The sequence below is a fragment of the Callorhinus ursinus genome, unplaced genomic scaffold (assembly GCF_003265705.2).
Source record: "Callorhinus ursinus isolate GAN/ISIS: 27379988/994484 unplaced genomic scaffold, GSC_fseal_2.0 scaffold13, whole genome shotgun sequence".
Classification (NCBI taxonomy): Eukaryota; Metazoa; Chordata; class Mammalia; order Carnivora; family Otariidae; genus Callorhinus; species Callorhinus ursinus.
In genome coordinates this window covers 39,951,156-39,963,574 of record NW_027397075.1, presented here as the reverse complement: position 1 = coordinate 39,963,574, position 12,419 = coordinate 39,951,156, and the positions used below count along the sequence as shown (strand labels likewise).

The following is a 12,419-nucleotide window of genomic DNA, read 5'->3' as shown; positions in this document are numbered from 1 at the left end:
GGGGGGGGGGGGGGGGGGGGGGGGGGGGGGGGGATAGGGAAGAGCTGTAGACCATGCTCTGTCCTCCGAAGCCGAGGTCACTGCCGAGGTCAGCCAGAGAGATAAGTGTGGTCAGCATCAGAGCCCGGGTTTGCCGTCTTGCTGTGGGAGCGCACACTTGCTTGCTGAGATGATTTGTCCCCATGTGTCCTCTGCCGCCCATCCCAGCACCTTATCCTCCCTCCAAACGCTGTTTGAATTCAGGGGCTTTAACCTGGGCTAGCTCTGGCTTAGAGACATACAGGGGACAGCGCCTGGGCATCCTGACCTGTCCGTAGAGCCACCGAGGCTAAAATACCTCTTGGTACGAGGCTGGCGTAGACCCCGCGATGAGGGGTGCCCTAAGATGAATTCCCAGGAAAGAGCCGAGGGCTCACTGGCTTAGTGTGACGCCTTCCTTCATCCTACCCAGAGGCAGCTGCCCTGGGACAGCCCTTCCCCGGGTTCGGTCATGCCCTGCGGCCAAGCCTCTGCTAGGTCTGGAGTGCACACCTGAATCCTGCCAAAGAAAGGGGATGGTAAAAAATAAAAACAAAACAAAACAAAAAGCACAAATGGATTGTATGCACATGGCAAATAACCTGCCAGTCTAGACAGCCACAGTGGACCTCGTGGGGACAAGGGGGGCCACCGAGCTCAGCCCTGTGCCCTCCGGTCGTGAGGCAGGGAGGCTTGGGGAGAAGCAGGCTCTCTGTGGAGACACCTCACAGTGCCTTTTAGGTTTTCCAGAGAACCTATTCAGAGTTCAGAGCGTTGGGTTCTTCCCTCCCCCCACCCCACAAATAATCAGAAATTTTATAAAGAGACGGGAAAGAATTTGATGAATCAAAATACTAGCTGTGCGGCAGCCTGGTTTCTAGAAACTTAAGTAAAGGCTCAAACAAGTGACATGGTTTCCCTGAGAGGTTGGAGGAATTAGGTGCTGAAGGCACTTTTCTTAGCCGAGTAGTTCGGTCTCCAGCGATCCCCAAGGGCCCTGAATATTCCTTGGGGCTGACCTCTTTTGCAAGACCCCCAACACCCGCCCTTCTGGGTGCAGCTTGGCATATTCAAAAGCAACACCAGCCTTCTGAACCCTTGGAAAGGATTTGGCTCACACTCTTTTCCCAGATATTCCTCTGGCTCCTTGGTGAGGAATTTCTAATTCTGTGTCTTGTGGCTCCCACTTGAATATCCCACAGGCTTAGTCCTTTCGATTAGAATTTGGCCTGTGGCAGTCGTGATCCCTGGAAATTGACAGAGCATTTGGCCTCACACACACCTACCTTAAAATTAGGGTCCTGCGGGGTCCCCTTGGTGGCAGCAGGGGGATGGTCATGGAATACGGCCAGGTTTGCCTTAGGGCACCCTCTCCCCATTGTCTGCTCCAGTCTGGTTTCCTCACTGTCACCAGGAAAGAATCAAAATGCCTCCTTGCCAGTTGTCCGTGGCTGTGTATTTGCTCTGTGTTGTGTTTTACGTATGAATAAGGCCTTACATTCAAGTGAAATACTGTGGCAGGATTAGGAGGCATCCGCTCTCAGTTGGTTCTGAGGGGTATCCTGGGGCAATGATCTTCTGAGCACCTGCAAAGCTTCCTTAGGGTGGGCATGGGAGCCCAGCAGGGCAGCCTCCCCAGCGCTCTGCGTGCACGTGAGTTCTATAAAGCAGTGCGTGCCCGTTTATTTCTACCGTACACGCCTCTCGGCGAAAACTCTGTGAGATGCACCCCCTCTGGATGTTTATTAATTTATTGAAAGCCTATATTCACATACTCCTGGACTACTATATTAGACACATATTATAAAAAGTACACAGTGTAGCCATTTTAAAAGAATAAGATACAAAATATTATAAACAGAGGTTCTGGCATCTTCTCTCTGAACACCTCAGGGGGACCTTGAGTACCCCCTGGTATGTGCACACCCACTTTGGACACTACTGTTTTAAGAGCAAATCGGCACACCTTCATGGCATCCATCCCCAAACCACTGTGCTGGCACTTGGCCTACAGAATAAGAAGGTCTTAAGATAAAAATCCCAGGAGTTTCTCATCTGGGAGACAGGGCAAACAAACTTTAAACAACCTAAATTTCAATAATGAAAAACCTGCCCAACAGGAAAGCTGTCCCTGGACAGTGGTGGCTACAGGTGCTAAGAAAAGATCAGGTGCAATGTCCAGAGCCGTGGGATTGCTCATCTTCCCTCTCTGGGTTTCCAGAAGAGGACATTTGGCAGTCCTCCCAGCTCTCACATGATTGGAATTCTTTGAACCCTCCAACTGCTTCTGCAGTATATTCCCCACGGCACCAGTGGGTCCACGTCGCTTGAATATTATTGTTGATTTGACCACCAAGATGTAATGATGATTCTGTTCCATTTTGAAAAGGGTCTGAGAAAGTGTACAGGTCTAATTATATATACATATTTATACATGTGTATTTTTGTTTATTGTTACATTTTGACATTGGACTTTCTATTAAATAATTTTTAACAGTTGACCTGGCTTTGTTCCTTTGTGTACCTTTCTTCTTTCCTGGGTCTCAGAGAGGGGGCCGTTTAAATATTGCAGAAGATCTTGCCCCTCTGTTCCCTCCACTCATCTCTCTCCTGCCCTATTTTCGGTACAGAGGGCTTCTCCTATCCATTCTTTTAGGTTCTGTTTTTAGGGATAATGTACTGCGTCAGGCACCCGCTTGGAAAACCCCCAAATTTGTTTTCATTGCCCCCAGTTTCCAGGGGCAGCCCACTCAATCCCATCAGCTCTACAAATGCACAAATTCACAGATGTGATGAAGTTGCAAGAATGAGCAATAATTAAAATGATGCCATGAGCCTTTTAAATCTCTTGTACATCTCCACCCACCCTCCCCAATACACACACACACACACACACACACACACAGTCCTAGCTGCAAGACGTGGGACAAGTCACTTAACCTTCCTGAGCCTAGTGTCTACCTACCCTATCTGTAAAAAACAATAAATACATTTTTTCATAGGTTGGATATGAGGAGACCCCATAGTAAATGCTCAGTAAACAGCCACCCACTTCACGAAGGCAGTCACTCACTCAGTGATGTTTATTCATGACACGGTGTACGCCAGGCACTTGGGTCTCCCAAACGGGGTGGGGGCAGGGAGACGAGGACTTAAGGAATGCCTCTCTTCAAAGTCAAATGCAGGAGAAGCAGCATGAAAAAATAAGGCAGATCTCCTGCCCAACTCCAACACAGTGAGTACCTGGCACCTATGGGAGGCTCAAAATAATTAATTCTCTCACTGCACTGACCTTCCAGGATCTACCAGAAATACACACACGCACGCACACGCCCACAGAGCCTCAAAGCATGAAGTCAAAGCACTATCCCTTGGCTCCATCTTCCCTGCCGCATCAGCCTGTTCACATCTGACAAATGTTGGTCCCTCAGCCAGCCCAGCCAGCTTCCTGCCCTCCACCCTTGCCCTTGGGAACATTTCCCTCGCAATTTCCTAACGGTGTGGAGGTGAGAGTCGGGCCCGGGGTGGACACGGGAGGGGGATGGCCAGCCAAGGGGAAGGAGTCGATACCTGTGCCCCAGGTTTTTTCCTGCAAACAGTAGAGCTGGAAGTTTGCACTTGAGTTTTATGGGCTGTCAAACAAGGCAAAAGCCCAAGCTTCTGCCCAGAGTAAATGCTTTCAAAAACAATAAGCCTGTTTCTCCCAGTAGGAGTTCGCTTGAAATCACAAGGCCCTCCAAGCTTGATGAGCTCCCTCTCCCAAGCCCACGCATGCTGGTCTCCTGTACCCCAGACTGGGGCTTTGGGAGCTTTCTTTAACCTCAGGCCAAAGACGAGTCAAGCTGAGAGGATGCTGGACTGACCCTTGGTGTCCGCTCCCCAACCCCGTGGCTGTGACATCAGTTTCTAAGTCCCTGGTCATTACTCGGCTGAAGCCTGCACGTGGCTTTCCAAGTTCCCTCGCTTGGAGGCAGGAGGGCTGAGAGGCAGCCTGTAAGCCCGGGAGGGAGAACAATGCCCCGCTTCCTGGAGCCTCAACTCTGAATGGGTTGGAGGAAAATGAGTTTGTAGACCACAAGTCTGAGGAGTGAGCAAGCCCAGAGCTCAGCCGGGCCCCTGGGATGGCTGTGGGAGACAGGTGCTTCTTCCCAGGGTTCCCCGGGCTACCATCGCCCTGCCACTGACAATGCCCATGCACCACGTCCTGCCAGAACACTCAAGCAAAGTCGTCGGGAGGTGGACAGGAGGCTTTAACTTCCTCCATCACCTCGTGTTACAAAAGAAGCTGCTGGCTCCCGCCAGAACCAGCTGCCATCGGGCAGCCTGCTCTTCGCCCAGTCCTCACCCCCATACTGCTCTGCCATGTTTATTCTCCTACTCTGCTCCCCGCTGTCCCCTTATCAGGAAAAGTCTCGGTCTCTCCTCATCACCATAAACTGAACTTCCTTTGCGGCCCAGTTAAAATTGACCACTTGCATGAGACCTCACCTTATGGCTCCAAGACATCACCAATCTTTCCTGCCAGAAAGAACACTCCCTTACAGGAGGGGCCAGATAGTGGTGGCGGGTGGGGTAGAAGCCTGAGACTTGAGCCACGGAGAGTTCTGGTGCCAGACTAGGTCGCCAAAGGCCAGGCGACCAGGCCCAGGGCAAACACTGACCAACAGAGAGCCAGATCACCAGTTCTGAGGACGGTGACCCGTAGCAGAGCCCAGCGCAGGCAGGCAGCGGGCCTGAAAGCGGCAATGGCCGTGGAGAGAGTGGAACACCTGCGCGCAAGGACACAGGTACCGGAATAGACATTCTACATCAAGTTGTAGCGTTATTTCCAACAGGAAAGAATTAGACACAGTTTTAAATGACCATCAAAAAAAGAATGCATAAATAAATAGTAGTGCAGTTAATCTTGTGTCAACACGGAGAAGCCTCAAAAGGAGTGAATAAGGGGCGCCTGGGTGGCTCAGCCGGTTAAGCGTCTGCCTTAATAAATAAGATTTTATTTATTTATTTGAGAGAGAGAGCATGCTTAACTGACTGAGCCACCCAGGCACCCCAATAAATAAAATCTTAAAAAAAAAACTGACTAAAAAACACTCAGAGGAGGAGCCCGCTGGATTTCCAAAAGTCCACTCCCCCAACACAAGGGCACGGCAAGCACACGGCCGGGCCATGCACAGAGCAAATGTGTGATGACAGGGGATGAAGAACCCAGAGTCACTGTGCCCCCACCCGTAAGGGTACCTGGGGCATGCCACGGGTCCAGATGCCCTGGGCGATCTGCTTCCTTTTGCTGGGCTCCGACCCCAGGCTATGAAGGCCGGTGTCTGGGGTGCATATGCCTAACTTAATTTCTCCTTGCCCCAGAAATGATGCCAGTTCCCTTCCAAACCCTCTGGCCTAGCCTACACACACTCTCTGGTGGGCACCTTCAGATGCCCTAGGTTTCATGATGTCCACAAGCCTTGAGAATCCAGCCCCCCTCAAAAAAAAATGTAAATAAAAGAGAAAGTGCCACTGGGGTAAAGCTGCCTGATTGGCTCATTCTGAGACAAGTTTTGGGGGGCCTCTCAACAATGACAGCACATTGGGATCCCCTGGGGAGCTTTCCAGCCCATCACCATCCCCGTCCAGACCTCAGGGCAGTTAACTCATGGTCTCTGGGAGTGGGGCTGGGTGTTTCTAAATATCTCCCCAGGCAACAGTGAGGCACAGGGAGGATTTCAGAACCACGTGTCTACACTGCATGACACGGACTTGGGCACCAGCAAACACAACTGAGCAAAATACACCCAGCGTCTCAGGAGTTAAAGAACAGGAGCAGGTAGGTTTGTACACACACACTCCACGGGGCTGTGAGCGCTCGGAAAAAGAAACAAGTCTGCCATCACTGCCGACGGGAAGAATGAGCAGGGCAAGTGAGGGACCGAGTAGGGACTCCCCAGGGACACGCGGAGGGGCGTCCCTTTTGTGGATACGGGACAAGAGAATGAGTCAACGCCTGCAAGGCTAGAAGCTCGGGCTGGGGAAAGGCCTTCAGGCTCCATCTGGTTTCCAGGCACGATTTTGCTCCATCATTCCAAAGAGAATTTCAGGAAGACCCCCCGATGGGAAACCTGCTGCTGCCATTGGCAGCTCGGGGCGGGGGGCGGGGGGGGGGCCCACCCCGGGCAGGAAGCTTACCCTTCATGGCCCACCTCAGGTAGCAGCCTAAGCCAGTCCCAGCTTTACCCTGTTCCTCAGCCAGTTGCCCCTCAGGCTTCAGGATACCCCTTCTTGTGGGAGGCATGTTGGGGCTGGAACACAGCATTCAGAAAGGAACCCCTTCCCCCTAAACTGATGAGCCTCAGGGAAGGCAGATTGCTGGCCCCAGCAAAGCCTCTGTGTGAGTGAAGGAGGGGTCCCCAGTTTCAGGGGACCGAGGGCCATGGCTGTGCGTCCTCTGCAGAACCCCTGAGCCAAATAAACAGGAAAGCAGGATTTACGCACCCAGCGCCTTTGGTGGGGCAGGGGGCGGGGGGTTGTTATCAGTCTTATAGTTGGGGGCTGCGGTGGTGGAATTCCTGGTGAATTTGGAAATTGCCAGCTGGGATGTGACCCAAGACATATGCACCTCCCCACATGCAGCAGGCAGGCTCACGGCTGGAACTGCAAACCCTCGCTCCAATTGTTCACACAGGTCTGGTCATTGGTATGCTCGACACTTGGTCCCTGACCCAACTCTGGGTTCTCATGCTTTGCCGTCCTCCCGGGGACTGAGAGCCTTGAATACCACAACGCAGAGCAGAGCCAGTGAAAGGTGGCTGGAAAGGCCGATCTGCCCTCACCCTGGTGCCCCGGGGCTCAGCTGCGTGGTGAGGATGCTGAGAGGGATGCCGGCCGGTTTTGCCAGAGTTCTGGTATCAGCTGAAGGCTCCCCTGCACATTTCGCATCAGATACAAACCCAGGCTGGGACCCCAGGAGACAAGTCTCCCATGATGACACTGGAATACAAATGGAGTTTTACATTTAAAGATCACGTTAGGGCGCCTGGCTGGTTCAGTTGATTAAGCGTCTGCCTTCGGCTCAGGTCGTGATCCCAGGGTTCTGGGATCGAGGACCGAGTCATGCTCTCTGCTCAGGGGGGAGTCTGCTTCTCCCTCGGCCCCTCCCCCTCATGCTCTGTCTCTTGCTTTCTCTCTCTCTCAAATAAATAAAATCTTTTTTAAAAATTAAAAAATAAAAAATAAAACAAAGTCAGGTGAGAATGACATATGATGGGAGGGGCACATGAAGGAGAAAGCCCTTTCCGAAGTTCTGTCATTCTACATGTGAAAATTCAAGTCCCTAACAAGGCTCTGTCTGTTTTCAGTCCCACCCCTACACCCAGGCCTGTGCCCAAAACAGGAGAAAGGGAAGATCTAAATCAAGTCACCCTAAACCCTCTTTTATCCTTGAGACAGTCGTCTGGTATTTGTGCTTCTGCTGATGCAGTGGGATTCTGGTGCCCCAGGCCCCCCTCTGGCTCCTGCCCTGTGGTCACAGAGGTGGCTTTGGCCTCAAATGTCTCCCCTCTTCTGCCTCCCCCCCCCCACCAAAACACACACAATTGGAAGGAAAAAGCTTGAGGATCTTCTGAAATATAAGTACATAGATAGGGTCATCTGGATAAGTAGGAAGCCCCCAGCGCTAACGGAATCCTCTTCATGCATTAAAACTTGGCTGTGGTCAGTGCAGAGTTCCCACCCTTAAGTCCCAGGCGAGTTGAGCTTCCTGGTAGAAACCGAGCCTGCCAAACACCGGCAGAGTCTACATCATTCCAGCCAAGTGTGGCATTGAAAGCTGTCCCTTGGACCCCAGGTGTTCCATCTTCGTAATTGTCACTGCCACTTTGGAGCAGTGACTAAATGTTTCTCAGGAAATCCTCCCAACAACCCCTATAAAATAACTGCCGAGTCTTCACTTTACAGTTGGGGAAGCTGAGCCTCAGAGAGACTGAGTAACTTGCTCAAGGTCACACAGCAGTAAGGGCCCTTGACCCAGAGGCCTGGCCAGCAACCACTCAGCCATAATGCTGCTCACATGCGCGCCTTGGGGCCGTGTGCTGTCGTCTTCTCGGTTTGGTTGCATTCGTTGCCTGGATCAACACTGAGCTGCCTTCTCCAGCTTCCCTCCAGGATCCCCGAGCCTTCCCATCTGCGCTTCATCCCTCCTGGACCAACCACCCCTCCCGAGTGGACAAACGCTGTCGTGAGGCCCGCGAGTGGGGACCCCTCACAGAACTCACCACCTGGGGGTTCCTTGCGTTCCTTGGTCCCTTTCCTTCGCATTCACTGCCTTCCCAAACTTTTGGCTTGCTTTTTGAGCTCTTTGACTCCTCAGCTAGATGCCCTGGAGACAGTGGGTCTTCAAAGGAGGTCTTACAAGGTTTGCCCTCTTCCCCTCCGACCACTCCCGAGAGGTTTGCCCCCGTGGCAGAGTCACTGTGGCATCCCCCGAGCCCTGTCAGCCCAGGACCAACACGGCTCTCAGCAGAACACTGCCTTTTGTCGAAGGAGCTCTGTGGAAGACTTGGCAATGTGCTGTCACCGAATTTGTTTATATTTGCTACATGTCTTACTGGACCAAGGAACAGTGCAGGCAGGCATCCCGTCCACCCCAAGCCTCCTCTGCCCTCCACCTCGGGAGTACTTCATTTTAGCTGCTTATTGGTTGAGACCGGCAGCCTCTGAGCGCACATGACAACTAACAGCCAATCAATACTCCCCAAACTTTTTAAAGATTCACAGGGGTTTAATGCATATAAAGTCGAGGAAAGAACAGTCCGGGTTCAGTAGCAATATTCTACACAATTCATATGATGCGGTTGGGAGGCCAGGGGAAGAGGCCATACAATCCGCACCCCAATATGTTCAAAAAGAGCTATGCACAGAGCAAACCCCACTTGCAAGGATGATGTAGCTTTCTCCGGGTCCCCAGCCGCCAGGGGGCACATTACCCCAAATAGCACAGTGGGCGCTAACCCATGTGGGCCCAAGGTCCTGGCGGGGGTGAGGGGAGCACTAGTCCACAGGGAAGGAGGCCCTGAGGCCGTTGGTGGCTGAGCATGGGCTCGGAAGCTTGTCCACCGGCATGCAGGCGCAGTGGAACCGGCCGGCCAGCCCCTGGAGGCAGGGGTGCTCCTCCAGGGGGCTCAGGCGGTACCTAACAAAGTCCCACTTCTCGTCGAGGTCGGTAAATAGCTGCCATGAGTGGGCACAGGCTGAGTCTGGCACGGTCCTAGAAGTTGATGTGCACACAGCCAGACTGAGGTGCAAGACGATGGACTAGCAGGTGCAAAACCGGGCGTGCAGGGGGGTAGCTGGGCTAGATTCTGGGGCGTGGTCTTGGCATCTGCCTTCAGCAGGTGTTTGCGCACATGGTTTTGGAAACCCTTAAAGTGGGCGATCTTCATCAAGGAGTTGGGATGAGAGCCCACCGCGAGGGAGGACTATATGTCATCATGCTCTGCGTTCTTCAGGCTGTCATTGTTGGTGTAGAGAATGAGTCATGTAATCGAAGCACACCCCCACACTGTTGTCACATCAGGCTGTCCCTGTCCAGAGTCCCCCCCCTTGCCATCCCAGAAGATGGGGGTGCAGGCGGGATCCGCGCCCGGGGGCTTGGAGGCGTTAATGCCATGTAACTGTCACAGCATGTCCCCTAGGGGGAGTCTATCACCTCACTGGTCTCCCGGACCGCTGATTCCTCTTTCCCACGGGGCTGGGGCTGGGGGTTCTTGTTGCCTTTACTGAGGATTATGGGAAGCTTCTGGTGCTGGGGTCCAGGCTGCCGGGAACGAGTGAAAACCTCGGAGGAATGGTGAGGCAGGGGCAGGCCCACAAGAGCAAGAATGCGGCCAGAAGTAAAGAACTTGTTGTTGAGCAGCTCGTGAGTGGTCTGACAGGCAGTGGAAACTGTCCAAAGCATCTCGTGAACTCGGGAGGTGGCCATGGGGTTGATGTGTTTGGAATACTGTATTCATTCTTCATCGGTGTCTTTGAGGCAAGACATCTCAAAAGGTGGTTTGCCCAATGGCAAGGTACACGTGACTCACCCAAGGGACCACATGTCCACTTCAGAACCATGCCCTCTTGCTCAGCACCTCCAGAGCTATGTTAGTAGGGGTCCCGCCCAGGGGCTTGTTCCTCTCCTTGTCATACTCCACTTTGGTTGCCAATCAGAATCCCCTAGTTTCGCCTCCAGATCCTCACCAAGTAAGAGTTAGCCCAGCTTGAGGTCCCAGTGATGAACCTGGTTTCAGGGCAGGTTCTGGCATCCAAGGAGGTAGTAGCGACCTCAGGTTCAGCCAGTGCTTTCCTCCCTTGAGATCTCCAGCAGCAGAGCTCCAACACCAAGTCATGTACTCGAAAAAGCCATGGAAGCCCATGGCACGTCGGTGGGCGAGGCTGCAGTGAATGCACATCTCCATGGATGCCTTCTCCTTCTTCTGGTACAGCTTGAGTAGCAGCGACGTAGGTGAGATGTTGCCCACAAACACCTTGGTGTCTGAGACCTAGATTTTGAAGCACTTGATGAAGCTGCCCTTTCCCAGAAAGCAACACCTGCAGATAGCACCGCCGGCTGCAAGGGTCCACTAGGACCTCCTGGATCTCCTTCACAGGAGCTTGGCTGCGGTGGGTGGCCCCAGGAGCCGAAACTTCTGAGACCATGGCTTTTCCAGGGTTGACTGGGGCTGGCTTCCCTGCAGTCGCCACCGTCCGTCCTGTTCTGGGAGTTGGTCAGCGGACCTAGTAAGGTCTGACGGAGGCTTGGCATTGCTGCGCTGCTTCCTGATTCCAACACAGTGCTGGGAACATTACAAAAGACTCTTTTTTTTTTTTTCTACAACTAGGGAGGGAGTGGCTCAGGTCCTCCATGTGCCCTAGGCTGTCCCACTCTGTGCCCTGCACCCTGCTCCCTGAGGCCTCCAGTAGTGGGAATGGGCTTATTACCTGGGGCAGAGGGGAAGTAGAGGCAGGCCTTGGGAGGGAAAGTGGCTTTATCAGATTAACTGGTTAAAATGCTCGGGCTCCCAGCTTCTGTGAGGAAGCTGACCCAGGCTCCTGTGTACCCAGTGGTTTCCAGGCTGATGGGGGGTTGTTTTTCCTCCAAACTCTTGGCCAGCCCTGCATCTCACCCAGGGGCTGTGGTTTGGGGAATGTTTTGACTTGAAACATTCAAGCCGGTGGTGGTAGTTGGAGGTGTGAGACCCTTCTGTGCGCAAAGGAAAAATGAATCGTCTATTTAGAACCTGCTAACAATTCACAGTATAAAGAACAGGCAACAGTGCCCCTGCTGAAATGCTCTTTCTGAGGGTAGCACTCCCCAGGGGAGCTGGCTGTGTGGCCAACATGGCCCCAGCTCTGGATATTGCATCTGGAAGACCTCCCTTGCCAGTGGTGGCAATGCTTCCAGAAGACTGTGCCTCTGCCCTGGCTTTTTCTGGGCCTCTCCTCAACCCCTTCCCAGAATACTCTCTTCCTAGGGCCTGTGGTGTTCTTGGACTATGAGTAAGACAACTTTTCCCAAAACCACATGAACTTTGCTCTGGACAAACAAGGGAAGGGTGGCCATTTGGAAATGCCTAAAACAGCTTCTCTTGAGCCTGAGTTGTGAGGTTTTACCTCACCATCACAGACACAGAGTTCACCTGAAGGAGGAAGCTGGTTTTCCTCTCAGGACAAAATGGTGGTCCCTGGAGCCTTGGGTACATTCCCGGGTGTTTCTATCACCAGAGCGATGCTTCATTTCATTGCATCCTAGGATCAGAAGAGAAGGTGAGAAGCATGGGCTTCTAAACACTCAGCCAAGTGAAAATCAGCCAGTTTACTGAAATGCCAAAGCTTCGTTCAGAAATCAACGGCAATTAGGAATGGTATTCCTCTAATTTATCAAAAGGAATTCCATATAGGGACAAGTAATCTCAGTCAAAATCCTGATAGGTTTTTGTCTAGAAATTCATAATCTGATTATAAAATTTATATAGAAATGCAAGGGATCTAGAATAGGAAAAACAATTTTGAAAAAGAACAAAGTTGTCTTTTGACTAATACTACCCTATTTGAAGACTCAATATAAAGCTACAAAAATAGACAATGGGGTCCTGGACACATAAGTACAAACAGATCAATCAATGGAACAGAATAAGAGTCTAGCTAGGGCCCGCACATATATGGTTAATAAGTTGTGCTGGTATAATTGGACATTCATATGCATAAATGAACTCTGACCTTTCCTGCAAATCACACACAAAATGAACTTGAAATGGATCAGTACTAAATGCAAGAACTAAATTTATAAAGCTTTTGAAAGAAAACTGGAGGATAAAAGCATTACGGTTTTGGATTAAATAAAGATATTTAGGGGTGCCTGGGTGGCTCAG

General features: G+C 52.0%; 1 pseudogene; it reads right to left on the bottom strand.

Moving 5' to 3' along the window:
* Nucleotides 1-8,929: 8,929 nt before the first annotated feature.
* LOC112828475 (serine/threonine-protein kinase PLK1 pseudogene) lies at nucleotides 8,930-10,880 on the bottom strand (annotated as a pseudogene).
* Between the last annotated feature and the right edge of the window lie 1,539 nt (nucleotides 10,881-12,419).